General features: G+C 46.1%; 1 protein-coding gene across 4 annotated transcripts in view; it reads right to left on the bottom strand.

The window, feature by feature from the left end:
• Nucleotides 1-15,786, bottom strand: part of agbl2 (AGBL carboxypeptidase 2) — a 279,928-nt gene that overhangs the window by 208,073 nt on the left and 56,069 nt on the right. The gene's annotated exons all lie outside the window — the stretch shown is intronic.

The raw sequence follows: 15,786 nt of genomic DNA, 5'->3' as shown, positions 1-15,786 counted from the left end.
TCATCCAAAACGCCCCTCATCCAAAACGCCCCTCATCCAAAACGCCCCTCATCCAAAACGCCCCTCATCCAAAACGCCCCTCATCCAAAACGCCCCTCATCCAAAACGCCCCTCATCCAAAACGCCCCTCATCAAAACGCCCCCCAGTAAAACGCCCCCCAGTAAAACGCCCCCCAGTAAAACGCCCCCCAGTAAAACGCCCCCCAGTAAAACGCCCCCCAGTAAAACGCCCCCCAGTAAAACGCTCCCCAGTAAAACGCTCCCCAGTAAAACGCCCCCCAGTAAAACGCCCCCCAGTAAAACGCCCCCCATCTAAAACACTCCCCAGTAAAACCCCATTCATCTAAAACACTCCCCAGTAAAACACCCCTCATCTAAAACACTCCCCAGTAAAACCCCATTCATCTAAAACACTCCCCAGTAAAACCCCATTCATCTAAAACACTCCCCAGTAAAACACCCCTCATCTAAAACACTCCCCAGTAAAACCCCATTCATCTAAAACACTCCCCAGTAAAACACCCCTCATCTAAAACACTCCCCAGTAAAACACCCCTCATCTAAAACACTCCCCAGTGAAACACCCCTCATCTAAAACACTCCCCAGTAAAACCCCATTCATCTAAAACACTCCCCAGTAAAACCCCATTCATCTAAAACACTCACCAGTAAAACACCCCTCATCTAAAACACTCCCCAGTAAAACACCCCTCATCTAAAACACTCCCCAGTAAAACCCCATTCATCTAAAACACTCCCCAGTAAAACACCATTCATCTAAAACACTCCCCAGTAAAACACCCCTCATCTAAAACACTCCCCAGTAAAACCCCATTCATCTAAAACACTCCCCAGTAAAACACCCCTCATCTAAAACACTCACCAGTAAAATACCATTCATCTAAAACACTCCCCAGTAAAACCCCATTCATCTAAAACACTCACCAGTAAAACACCATTCATCTAAAACACTCACCAGTAAAACACCATTCATCTAAAACACTCACCAGTAAAACACCATTCATCTAAAACACTCACCAGTAAAACACCATTCATCTAAAACACTCACCAGTAAAACACCATTCATCTAAAACACTCCCCAGTAAAACACCATTCATCTAAAACACTCCCCAGTAAAACACCCCTCATCTAAAACACTCCCCAGTAAAACCCCATTCATCTAAAACACTCCCCAGTAAAACACCCCTCATCTAAAACACTCCCCAGTAAAACACCCCTCATCTAAAACACTCCCCAGTAAAACACCATTCATCTAAAACACTCCCCAGTAAAACCCCATTCATCTAAAACACTCCCCAGTAAAACACCCCTCATCTAAAACACTCCCCAGTAAAACACCATTCATCTAAAACACTCCCCAGTAAAACACCCCTCATCTAAAACACTCCCCAGTAAAACACCCCTCATCTAAAACACTCCCCAGTAAAACACCATTCATCTAAAACACTCCCCAGTAAAACACCCCTCATCTAAAACTTTCCCCAGTGAAACACCCCTCATCTAAAACACTCCCCAGTGAAACACCCCTCACCTAAAACACTCCCCAGTGAAACACCCCTCATCTAAAACTCTCCCCAGTAAAACCCCATTCATCTAAAACACTCCCCAGTAAAACACCCCTCATCTAAAACACTCCCCAGTAAAACACCCCTCATCTAAAACTCTCCCCAGTAAAACACCCCTCATCTAAAACACTCCCCAGTAAAACACCCCTCATCTAAAACACTCCCCAGTAAAACCCCATTCATCTAAAACACTCCCCAGTAAAACACCCCTCATCTAAAACACTCCCCAGTAAAACCCCATTCATCTAAAACACTCCCCAGTAAAACACCATTCATCTAAAACACTCCCCAGTAAAACACCCCTCATCTAAAACACTCCCCAGTAAAACCCCATTCATCTAAAACACTCCCCAGTAAAACACCCCTCATCTAAAACACTCACCAGTAAAACCCCATTCATCTAAAACACTCACCAGTAAAACACCATTCATCTAAAACACTCACCAGTAAAACACCATTCATCTAAAACACTCTCCAGTAAAACCCCATTCATCTAAAACACTCCCCAGTAAAACACCATTCATCTAAAACACTCACCAGTAAAACACCCCTCATCTAAAACTCGCCCCAGTAAAACACCCCTCATCTAAAACACTCCCCAGTAAAACACCCCTCATCTAAAACACTCCCCAGTAAAACACCATTCATCTAAAACACTCCCCAGTAAAACACCCCTCATCTAAAACACTCCCCAGTGAAACACCCCTCATCTAAAACACTCCCCAGTAAAACACCCCTCATCTAAAACACTCCCCAGTGAAACACTGCTCATCTAAAACACTCCCCAGTAAAACACCCCTCATCTAAAACACTCCCCAGTAAAACACCCCTCATCTAAAACACTCCCCAGTAAAACACCCCTCATCTAAAACACTCCCCAGTAAAACACCCCCCAGTAAAACACCATTCATCTAAAACACTCCCCAGTAAAACACCCCTCATCTAAAACACTCCCCAGTAAAACTCCCCTCATCTAAAACACTCCCCAGTAAAACACCATTCATCTAAAACACTCCCCAGTAAAACATCCCTCATCTAAAACACTCCCCAGTGAAACACCCCTCATCTAAAACACTCCCCAGTAAAACACCCCTCATCTAAAACACTCCCCAGTAAAACACCCCTCATCTAAAACACTCCCCAGTAAAACTCCCCTCATCTAAAACACTCCCCAGTAAAACACCCCTCATCTAAAACACTGCCCAGTGTAACACCCCTCATCTAAAACACTCCGCAGTGAGACACCCCTCATCTAAAACACTCCCCAGCAAAACACCATTCATCTAAAACACTCCCCAGTAAAACACCATTCATCTAAAACACTCCCCAGTAAAACACCCCTCATCTAAAACTCTCCCCAGTAAAACACCCCTCATCGAAAACACTCCCCAGTGAAACACCCCTCATCTAAATCTCTCCCCAGTAAAACACCCCTCATCTAAAACACTCCCCAGTAAAACACCATTCATGTAAAACACTCCCCACTAAAACTCCACTCATCTGAAACACTCCCCAGTAAAACTCCACTCATCTAAAAGACTCCCCAGTAAAACTCCTCTCATCGAAAACACTCCCCAGTAAAACACCACTCATCTAAAACACTCCCCAGGAAAACACCCCTCATCTAAAACACTCCCCAGTAAAACACCCCTCATCTAAAACTCTCCCCAGTCAAACCTCACTCATCTAAAACACTCCCCAGTAAAACTTCACTCATCTAAAACTGCCGCCAGTAAAACACCTCTCATCTAAAACACTCCCCAGTAAAACTCCACTCATCTAAAACAGTCCCCAGTAAAACTCCACTGATCTAAAACTCGCCCCAGTACAACACCTCTCATCTAAAACTCTCCCCAGTAAAACATCCCTCATCTAAAACACTCCCCAGTGAAACACCCCTCATCTAAAACACTCCCCAGTAAAACACCCCTCATCTAAAACACTCCCCAGTAAAACACCCCTCATCTAAAACACTCCCCAGTAAAACACCCCTCATCTAAAACACTCCCCAGTAAAACTCCCCTCATCTAAAACACTCCCCAGTAAAACACCCCTCATCTAAAACACTCCCCAGTAAAACACCCCTCATCTAAAACACTCCCCAGCAAAACACCATTCATCTAAAACACTCCCCAGTAAAACACCATTCATCTAAAACACTCCCCAGTAAAACACCCCTCATCTAAAACTCTCCCCAGTAAAACACCCCTCATCGAAAACACTCCCCAGTGAAACACCCCTCATCTAAAACTCTCCCCAGTAAAACACCCCTCATCTAAAACACTCCCCAGTAAAACACCCCTCATCTAAAACACTCCCCAGTAAAACACCATTCATCTAAAACACTCCCCAGTAAAACACCATTCATCTAAAACACTCCCCACTAAAACTCCACTCATCTGAAACACTCCCCAGTAAAACTCCACTCATCTGAAACACTCCCCAGTAAAACTCCACTCATCTAAAAGACTCCCCAGTAAAACTCCTCTCATCGAAAACACTCCCCAGTAAAACACCACTCATCTAAAACACTCCCCAGGAAAACACCCCTCATCTAAAACACTCCCCAGGAAAACACCCCTCATCTAAAACTCTCCCCAGTCAAACCTCACTCATCTAAAACACTCCCCAGTAAAACTTCACTCATCTAAAACTGCCGCCAGTAAAACACCTCTCATCTAAAACACTCCCCAGTAAAACTCCACTCATCTAAAACAGTCCCCAGTAAAACTCCACTGATCTAAAACTCGCCCCAGTACAACACCTCTCATCTAAAACTCTCCCCAGTAAAACATCCCTCATCTAAAACACTCCCCAGTGAAACACCCCTCATCTAAAACACTCCCCAGTAAAACACCCCTCATCTAAAACACTCCCCAGTAAAACACCCCTCATCTAAAACACTCCCCAGTAAAACTCCCCTCATCTAAAACACTCCCCAGTAAAACACCCCTCATCTAAAACACTCCCCAGTGTAACACCCCTCATCTAAAACACTCCCCAGTAAAACACCACTCATCTAAAACACTCCCCAGGAAAACACCCCTCATCTAAAACACTCCCCAGTAAAACACCCCTCATCTAAAACTCTCCCCAGTCAAACCTCACTCATCTAAAACACTCCCCAGTAAAACTTCACTCATCTAAAACTGCCGCCAGTAAAACACCTCTCATCTAAAACACTCCCCAGTAAAACTCCACTCATCTAAAACAGTCCCCAGTAAAACTCCACTGATCTAAAACTCGCCCCAGTACAACACCTCTCATCTAAAACTCTCCCCAGTAAAACATCCCTCATCTAAAACACTCCCCAGTGAAACACCCCTCATCTAAAACACTCCCCAGTAAAACACCCCTCATCTAAAACACTCCCCAGTAAAACACCCCTCATCTAAAACACTCCCCAGTAAAACTCCCCTCATCTAAAACACTCCTCAGTAAAACACCCCTCATCTAAAACACTCCCCAGTAAAACACCCCTCATCTAAAACACTCCCCAGCAAAACACCATTCATCTAAAACACTCCCCAGTAAAACACCATTCATCTAAAACACTCCCCAGTAAAACACCATTCATCTAAAACACTCCCCAGTAAAACACCCCTCATCTAAAACTCTCCCCAGTAAAACACCCCTCATCGAAAACACTCCCCAGTGAAACACCCCTCATCTAAAACTCTCCCCAGTAAAACACCCCTCATCTAAAACACTCCCCAGTAAAACACCCCTCATCTAAAACACTCCCCAGTAAAACACCATTCATCTAAAACACTCCCCAGTAAAACACCATTCATCTAAAACACTCCCCACTAAAACTCCACTCATCTGAAACACTCCCCAGTAAAACTCCACTCATCTGAAACACTCCCCAGTAAAACTCCACTCATCTAAAAGACTCCCCAGTAAAACTCCTCTCATCGAAAACACTCCCCAGTAAAACACCACTCATCTAAAACACTCCCCAGGAAAACACCCCTCATCTAAAACACTCCCCAGGAAAACACCCCTCATCTAAAACTCTCCCCAGTCAAACCTCACTCATCTAAAACACTCCCCAGTAAAACTTCACTCATCTAAAACTGCCGCCAGTAAAACACCTCTCATCTAAAACACTCCCCAGTAAAACTCCACTCATCTAAAACAGTCCCCAGTAAAACTCCACTGATCTAAAACTCGCCCCAGTACAACACCTCTCATCTAAAACTCTCCCCAGTAAAACATCCCTCATCTAAAACACTCCCCAGTGAAACACCCCTCATCTAAAACACTCCCCAGTAAAACACCCCTCATCTAAAACACTCCCCAGTAAAACACCCCTCATCTAAAACACTCCCCAGTAAAACTCCCCTCATCTAAAACACTCCCCAGTAAAACACCCCTCATCTAAAACACTCCCCAGTGTAACACCCCTCATCTAAAACACTCCGCAGTGAAACACCCCTCATCTAAAACACTCCGCAGTGAAACACCCCTCATCTAAAACACTCCGCAGTGAAACACCCCTCATCTAAAACACTCCGCAGTGAAACACCCCTCATCTAAAACACTCCCCAGCAAAACACCATTCATCTAAAACACTCCCCAGTAAAACACCATTCATCTAAAACACTCCCCAGTAAAACACCCCTCATCTAAAACTCTCCCCAGTAAAACACCCCTCATCTAAAACACTCCCCAGTTGAACACCCCTCATCTAAAACTCTCCCCAGTAAAACACCCCTCATCTAAAACACTCCCCAGTAAAACACCCCTCATCTAAAACACTCCCCAGTAAAACACCCCTCATCTAAAACACTCCCCAGTAAAACACCCCTCATCTAAAACACTCCCCAGTAAAACTCCCCTCATCTAAAACACTCCCCAGTAAAACACCATTCATCTAAAACACTCCCCAGTAAAACTCCACTGATCTGAAACACTCCCCAGTAAAACTCCACTCATCTAAAAGACTCCCCAGTAAAACTCCTCTCATCGAAAACACTCCCCAGTAAAACACCACTCATCTAAAACACTCCCCAGGAAAACACCCCTCATCTAAAACACTCCCCAGTAAAACACCCCTCATCTAAAACTCTCCCCAGTCAAACCTCACTCATCTAAAACACTCCCCAGTAAAACTTCACTCATCTAAAACTGCCGCCAGTAAAACACCTCTCATCTAAAACACTCCCCAGTAAAACTCCACTCATCTAAAACAGTCCCCAGTAAAACTCCACTGATCTAAAACTCGCCCCAGTACAACACCTCTCATCTAAAACTCTCCCCAGTAAAACCTCACTCATCTAAAACTCTCCCCAGTAAAACTTCACTCATCTAAAACTCCCGCCAGTAAAACACCTCTCATCTAAAACACTCCCCAGTAAAACTCCACTCATCTAAAACAGTCCCCAGTAAAACACCCCTCATCTCAAACGCCCCTCATCTCAAACGCCCCTCATCTAAAACTCTCCCCAGTAAAACACCCCTCATCTAAAACACTCCCCAGTAAAACACCCCTCATCTAAAACACTCCCCAGTAAAACACCCCTCATCTAAAACACTCCCCAGTAAAACACCCCTCATCTAAAACACTCCCCAGTAAAACACCATTCATCTAAAACACTCCCCACTAAAACTCCACTCATCTGAAACACTCCCCAGTAAAACTCCACTCATCTAAAAGACTCCCCAGTAAAACTCCACTCATCGAAAACACTCCCCAGTAAAACACCACTCATCTAAAACACTCCCCAGGAAAACACCCCTCATCTAAAACACTGCCCAGTAAAACACCCCTCATCTAAAACTCTCCCCAGTCAAACCTCACTCATCTAAAACACTCCCCAGTAAAACTTCACTCATCTAAAACTGCCGCCAGTAAAACACCTCTCATCTAAAACACTCCCCAGTAAAACTCCACTCATCTAAAACAGTCCCCAGTAAAACTCCACTGATCTAAAACTCGCCCCAGTACAACACCTCTCATCTAAAACTCTCCCCAGTAAAACCTCACTCATCTAAAACTCTCCCCAGTAAAACTTCACTCATCTAAAACTCCCGCCAGTAAAACACCACTCATCTAAAACACTCCCCAGGAAAACACCCCTCATCTAAAACACTGCCCAGTAAAACACCCCTCATCTAAAACTCTCCCCAGTCAAACCTCACTCATCTAAAACACTCCCCAGTAAAACTTCACTCATCTAAAACTGCCGCCAGTAAAACACCTCTCATCTAAAACACTCCCCAGTAAAACTCCACTCATCTAAAACAGTCCCCAGTAAAACTCCACTGATCTAAAACTCGCCCCAGTACAACACCTCTCATCTAAAACTCTCCCCAGTAAAACCTCACTCATCTAAAACTCTCCCCAGTAAAACTTCACTCATCTAAAACTCCCGCCAGTAAAACACCTCTCATCTAAAACACTCCCCAGTAAAACTCCACTCATCTAAAACAGTCCCCAGTAAAACGCCCCTCATCTCAAACGCCCCTCATCTCAAACGCCCCTCATCTCAAACGCCCCTCATCTCAAACGCCCCTCATCTCAAACGCCCCTCATCTCAAACGCCCCTCATCTCAAACGCCCCTCATCTCAAACGCCCCTCATCTCAAACGCCCCTCATCTCAAACGCCCCTCATCTCAAACGCCCCTCATCTCAAACGCCCCTCATCTCAAACGCCCCTCATCTCAAACGCCCCTCATCTCAAACGCCCCTCATCTCAAACGCCCCTCATCTCAAACGCCCCTCATCTCAAACGCCCCTCATCTCAAACGCCCCTCATCTCAAACGCCCCTCATCTCAAACGCCCCTCATCTCAAACGCCCCGCATCTCAAACGCCCCGCATCTCAAACACCCCGCATCTAAAACACCCCGCATCTAAAACACCCCGCATCTAAAACACCCCGCATCTAAAACACCCCGCATCTAAAACACCCCGCATCTAAAACACCCCTCATCTAAAACACCCCTCATCTAAAACGCTCCGCAGTAAAACGCCCCTCATCACAAACGCCCCTCATCACAAACGCCCCTCATCACAAACGCCCCTCATCACAAACGCCCCTCATCACAAACGCCCCTCATCACAAACGCCCCTCATCACAAACGCCCCTCATCACAAACGCCCCTCATCACAAACGCCCCTCATCACAAACGCCCCTCATCACAAACGCCCCTCATCACAAACGCCCCTCATCACAAACGCCCCTCATCTCAAACGCCCCTCATCTCAAACGCCCCTCATCTCAAACGCCCCTCATCTCAAACGCCCCTCATCTCAAACGCCCCTCATCTCAAACGCCCCTCATCTCAAACGCCCCTCATCTCAAACGCCCCTCATCTCAAACGCCCCTCATCTCAAACGCCCCTCATCTCAAACGCCCCTCATCTCAAACGCCCCTCATCTCAAACGCCCCTCATCTCAAACGCCCCTCATCTCAAACGCCCCTCATCTCAAACGCCCCTCATCTCAAACGCCCCTCATCTCAAACGCCCCTCATCTCAAACGCCCCTCATCTCAAACGCCCCTCATCTCAAACGCCCCTCATCTCAAACGCCCCTCATCTCAAACGCCCCTCATCTCAAACGCCCCTCATCTCAAACGCCCCTCATCTCAAACGCCCCTCATCTCAAACGCCCCTCATCTCAAACGCCCCTCATCTCAAACGCCCCTCATCTCAAACGCCCCTCATCTCAAACGCCCCTCATCTCAAACGCCCCTCATCTCAAACGCCCCTCATCTCAAACGCCCCTCATCTCAAACGCCCCTCATCTCAAACGCCCCTCATCTCAAACGCCCCTCATCTCAAACGCCCCTCATCTCAAACGCCCCTCATCTCAAACGCCCCTCATCTCAAACGCCCCTCATCTCAAACGCCCCTCATCTCAAACGCCCCTCATCTCAAACGCCCCTCATCTCAAACGCCCCTCATCTCAAACGCCCCTCATCTCAAACGCCCCTCATCTCAAACGCCCCTCATCTCAAACGCCCCTCATCTCAAACGCCCCTCATCTCAAACGCCCCTCATCTCAAACGCCCCTCATCTCAAACGCCCCTCATCTCAAACGCCCCTCATCTCAAACGCCCCTCATCTCAAACGCCCCTCATCTCAAACGCCCCTCATCTCAAACGCCCCTCATCTCAAACGCCCCTCATCTCAAACGCCCCTCATCTCAAACGCCCCTCATCTCAAACGCCCCTCATCTCAAACGCCCCTCATCTCAAACGCCCCTCATCTCAAACGCCCCTCATCTCAAACGCCCCTCATCTCAAACGCCCCTCATCTCAAACGCCCCTCATCTCAAACGCCCCTCATCTCAAACGCCCCTCATCTCAAACGCCCCTCATCTCAAACGCCCCTCATCTCAAACGCCCCTCATCTCAAACGCCCCTCATCTCAAACGCCCCTCATCTCAAACGCCCCTCATCTCAAACGCCCCTCATCTCAAACGCCCCTCATCTCAAACGCCCCTCATCTCAAACGCCCCTCATCTCAAACGCCCCTCATCTCAAACGCCCCTCATCTCAAACGCCCCTCATCTCAAACGCCCCTCATCTCAAACGCCCCTCATCTCAAACGCCCCTCATCTCAAACGCCCCTCATCTCAAACGCCCCTCATCTCAAACGCCCCTCATCTCAAACACCCCTCATCTCAAACACCCCTCATCTCAAACACCCCTCATCTCAAACACCCCTCATCTCAAACACCCCTCATCTCAAACACCCCTCATCTCAAACACCCCTCATCTCAAACACCCCTCATCTCAAACACCCCTCATCTCAAACACCCCTCATCTCAAACACCCCTCATCTCAAACACCCCTCATCTCAAACACCCCTCATCTCAAACACCCCTCATCTCAAACACCCCTCATCTAAAACACCCCTCATCTAAAACACCCCTCATCTAAAACACCCCTCATCTAAAACACCCCTCATCTAAAACACCCCTCATCTAAAACACCCCTCATCTAAAACACCCCTCATCTAAAACACCCCTCATCTAAAACACCCCTCATCTAAAACACCCCTCATCTAAAACACCCCTCATCTAAAACACCCCTCATCTAAAACACCCCTCATCTAAAACACCCCTCATCTAAAACACCCCTCATCTAAAACACTCCCCAGTGAAACACCATTCATCTAAAACACTCACCAGTAAAACACCATTCATCTAAAACACTCACCAGTAAAACACCATTCATCTAAAACACTCACCAGTAAAACACCATTCATCTAAAACACTCACCAGTAAAACACCATTCATCTATAACACTCCCCAGTAAAACCCCATTCATCTAAAACACTCCCCAGTTAAACACCCCTCATCTAAAACACTCCCCAGTAAAACACCCCTCATCTAAAACACTCCCCAGTAAAACACCATTCATCTAAAACACTCTCCAGTACAACACCCCTCATCTAAAACACTCCCCAGTAAAACACCCCTCATCTAAAACACTCCCCAGTAGAACACCCCTCATCTAAAACACTCCCCAGTAAAACACCCCTCATCTAAAACTTTCCCCAGTGAAACACCCCTCATCTAAAACACTCCCCAGTAAAACACCCCTCATCGAAAACACTCCCCAGTAAAACACCCCTCATCGAAAACACTCCCCAGTAAAACACCATTCATCTAAAACACTCCCCAGTAAAACACCCCTCATCTAAAACACTCCCCAGTAAAACACCTCTCATCTGAAAATCTCCCCAGTAAAAATTCACTCATCTAAAACTCTCCCCAGTAAAACTCCACTCATCTAAAACACACCCCAGTAAAACACCCCTCATCTAAGACTTCCCCAGTAAAACACCCCTCATCTAAAACTCTCTCCAGTAAAACTCCACTCATCTAAAACTCTCCCCAGTAAAACACACCTCATCTAAAACACTCCCCAGTAAAACACCATTCATCTAAAACACTCCCCAGTAAAACTCCACTCATCTAAAACTCTCCCCAGTAAAACTCCACTCATCTAAAACACTCCCCAGTAAAACTCCACTCATCTAAAACTCTCCCCAGTAAAACTCCACTCATCTAAAACTCTCCCCAGTAAAACTCCACTCATCTAAAACACTCCCCAGTAAAACTCCACTCATCTAAAACTCTCCCCAGTAAAACTCCACTCATCTAAAACTCTCCCCAGTAAAACTCCACTCATCTAAAACTCTCCCCAGTAAAACTCCACTCATCTAAAACTCTCCCCAGTAAAACTCCACTCATCTAAAACTCTCCCCAGTAAAATTCCACTCATCTAAAACTCTCCCCAGTAAAATTCCACTCATCTAAAACTCTCCCCAGTAAAACACCTCTCATCTAAAACACTCCCCTGTAAAACCTCACTCATCTAAAACTCTCCCCAGTAAAACACCTCTCATCTAAAACACTCCCCAGTAAAACTCCACTCATCCAAAACACACCCCAGTAAAACTCCACTCATCTAAAACACTCCCCAGTAAAACACCCCTCATCTAAAACACTCCCCAGTAAAACTTCACTCATTTAAAACTCTCCCCAGTAAAACTCCACTCATTTAAAACTCTCCCCAGTAAAACACCCCTCATCTAAAACACTCCCCAGTAAAACACCCCTCATCTAAAACACTCCCCAGTAAAACACCATTCATCTAAAACACTCCCCAGTAAAACTCCACTCATCTGAAACACTCCCCAGTAAAACTCCACTCATCTAAAAGACTCCCCAGTAAAACTCCTCTCATCGAAAACACTCCCCAGTAAAACACCACTCATCTAAAACACTCCCCAGGAAAACACCCCTCATCTAAAACACTCCCCAGTAAAACACCCCTCATCTAAAACTCTCCCCAGTCAAACCTCACTCATCTAAAACACTCCCCAGTAAAACTTCACTCATCTAAAACTGCCGCCAGTAAAACACCTCTCATCTAAAACACTCCCCAGTAAAACTCCACTCATCTAAAACAGTCCCCAGTAAAACTCCACTGATCTAAAACTCGCCCCAGTACAACACCTCTCATCTAAAACTCTCCCCAGTAAAACCTCACTCATCTAAAACTCTCCCCAGTAAAACTTCACTCATCTAAAACTCCCGCCAGTAAAACACCTCTCATCTAAAACACTCCCCAGTAAAACTCCACTCATCTAAAACAGTCCCCAGTAAAACACCCCTCATCTAAAACACTCCGCAGTAAAACACCCCTCATCTCAAACGCCCCTCATCTCAAACGCCCCTCATCTAAAACTCTCCCCAGTAAAACACCCCTCATCTAAAACACTCCCCAGTAAAACACCCCTCATCTAAAACACTCCCCAGTAAAACACCCCTCATCTAAAACACTCCCCAGTAAAACACCCCTCATCTAAAACACTCCCCAGTAAAACACCATTCATCTAAAACACTCCCCACTAAAACTCCACTCATCTGAAACACTCCCCAGTAAAACTCCACTCATCTAAAAGACTCCCCAGTAAAACTCCACTCATCGAAAACACTCCCCAGTAAAACACCACTCATCTAAAACACTCCCCAGGAAAACACCCCTCATCTAAAACACTGCCCAGTAAAACACCCCTCATCTAAAACTCTCCCCAGTCAAACCTCACTCATCTAAAACACTCCCCAGTAAAACTCCACTCATCTAAAACAGTCCCCAGTAAAACTCCACTGATCTAAAACTCGCCCCAGTACAACACCTCTCATCTAAAACTCTCCCCAGTAAAACCTCACTCATCTAAAACTCTCCCCAGTAAAAGTCCACTCATCTAAAACACTCCCCAGTAAAAGTCCACTCATCTAAAACACTCCCCAGTAAAAGACCCCTCATCTAAAACACTCCCCAGTAAAACACCCCTCATCTAAAACACTCCCCAGTAAAACGCCCCTCATCTCAAACGCCCCTCATCTCAAACGCCCCTCATCTCAAACGCCCCTCATCTCAAACGCCCCTCATCTCAAACGCCCCTCATCTCAAACGCCCCTCATCTCAAACGCCCCTCATCTCAAACGCCCCTCATCTCAAACGCCCCTCATCTCAAACGCCCCTCATCTCAAACGCCCCTCATCTCAAACGCCCCTCATCTCAAACGCCCCTCATCTCAAACGCCCCTCATCTCAAACGCCCCTCATCTCAAACGCCCCTCATCTCAAACGCCCCTCATCTCAAACGCCCCTCATCTCAAACGCCCCTCATCTCAAACGCCCCTCATCTCAAACGCCCCTCATCTCAAACGCCCCTCATCTCAAACGCCCCTCATCTCAAACGCCCCTCATCTCAAACGCCCCTCATCTCAAACGCCCCTCATCTCAAACGCCCCTCATCTCAAACGCCCCTCATCTCAAACGCCCCTCATCTCAAACGCCCCTCATCTCAAACGCCCCTCATCTCAAACGCCCCTCATCTCAAACGCCCCTCATCTCAAACGCCCCTCATCTCAAACGCCCCTCATCTCAAACGCCCCTCATCTCAAACGCCCCTCATCTAAAACGCCCCTCATCTAAAACGCCCCTCATCTAAAACGCCCCTCATCTAAAACGCCCCTCATCTAAAACACCCCTCATCTAAAACACCCCTCATCTAAAACACCCCTCATCTAAAACACCCCTCATCTAAAACACCCCTCATCTAAAACACCCCTCATCTAAAACACCCCTCATCTAAAACACCCCTCATCTAAAACACCCCTCATCTAAAACACCCCTCATCTAAAACACTCCCCAGTAAAACACCCCTCATCTAAAACACTCCCCAGTGAAACACCCCTCTTCTAAAACACTCCCCAGTAAAACACCATTCATCTAAAACACTCACCAGTAAAACACCATTCATCTAAAACACTCACCAGTAAAACACCATTCATCTAAAACACTCACCAGTAAAACACCATTCATCTAAAACACTCACCAGTAAAACACCATTCATCTAAAACACTCACCAGTAAAACACCATTCATCGAAAACACTCCCCAGTAAAACCCCATTCATCTAAAACACTCCCCAGTTAAACACCCCTCATCTAAAACACTCCCCAGTAAAACACCATTCATCTAAAACACTCCCCAGTAAAACACCCCTCATCTAAAACACTCCCCAGTAAAACACCCCTCATCTAAAACACTCCCCAGTAAAACACCATTCATCTAAAACACTCTCCAGTACAACACCCCTCATCTAAAACACTCCCCAGTAAAACACCCCTCATCTAAAACTTTCCCCAGTGAAACACCCCTCATCTAAAACACTCCCCAGTGAAACACCCCTCATCTAAAACACTCCCCAGTAAAACACCCCTCATCGAAAACACTCCCCAGGAAAACACCATTCATCGAAAACACTCCCCAGTAAAACCCCATTCATCTAAAACACTCCCCAGTTAAACACCCCTCATCTAAAACACTCCCCAGTAAAACACCATTCATCTAAAACACTCCCCAGTAAAACACCATTCATCTAAAACACTCCCCAGTAAAACACCCCTCATCTAAAACACTCCCCAGTAAAACACCATTCATCTAAAACACTCACCAGTAAAACACCATTCATCTAAAACACTCACCAGTAAAACACCATTCATCTAAAACACTCACCAGTAAAACACCATTCATCGAAAACACTCCCCAGTAAAACCCCATTCATCTAAAACACTCCCCAGTTAAACACCCCTCATCTAAAACACTCCCCAGTAAAACACCATTCATCTAAAACACTCCCCAGTAAAACACCCCTCATCTAAAACACTCCCCAGTAAAACACCATTCATCTAAAACACTCTCCAGTACAACACCCCTCATCTAAAACACTCCCCAGTGAAACACCCCTCATCTAAAACACTCCCCAGTGAAACACCCCTCATCTAAAACACTCCCCAGTAAAACACCCCTCATCGAAAACACTCCCCAGGAAAACACCCCTCATCGAAAACACTCCCCAGTAAAACACCATTCATCTAAAACACTCCCCAGTAAAACACCCCTCATCTAAAACACTCCCCAGTAAAACACCCCTCATCTAAAACACTCCCCAGTAAAACACCCCTCATCTAAAACACTCCCCAGTGAAACTCCACTCATCTAAAACACTCCCCAGTGAAACTCCACTCATCTAAAACACTCCCCAGTAAAACTCCACTCATCTAAAACACTCCCCAGTAAAACACCCCTCATCTAAAACACTCCCCAGTGAAACACCATTCATCTAAAACACTCCCCAGTGAAACACCCCTCATCTAAAA

Source organism: Heterodontus francisci, chromosome 14, assembly GCF_036365525.1.
Source record: "Heterodontus francisci isolate sHetFra1 chromosome 14, sHetFra1.hap1, whole genome shotgun sequence".
Taxonomy (NCBI): Eukaryota; Metazoa; Chordata; class Chondrichthyes; order Heterodontiformes; family Heterodontidae; genus Heterodontus; species Heterodontus francisci.
This window is presented reverse-complemented; position numbering and strand designations above follow the sequence as displayed.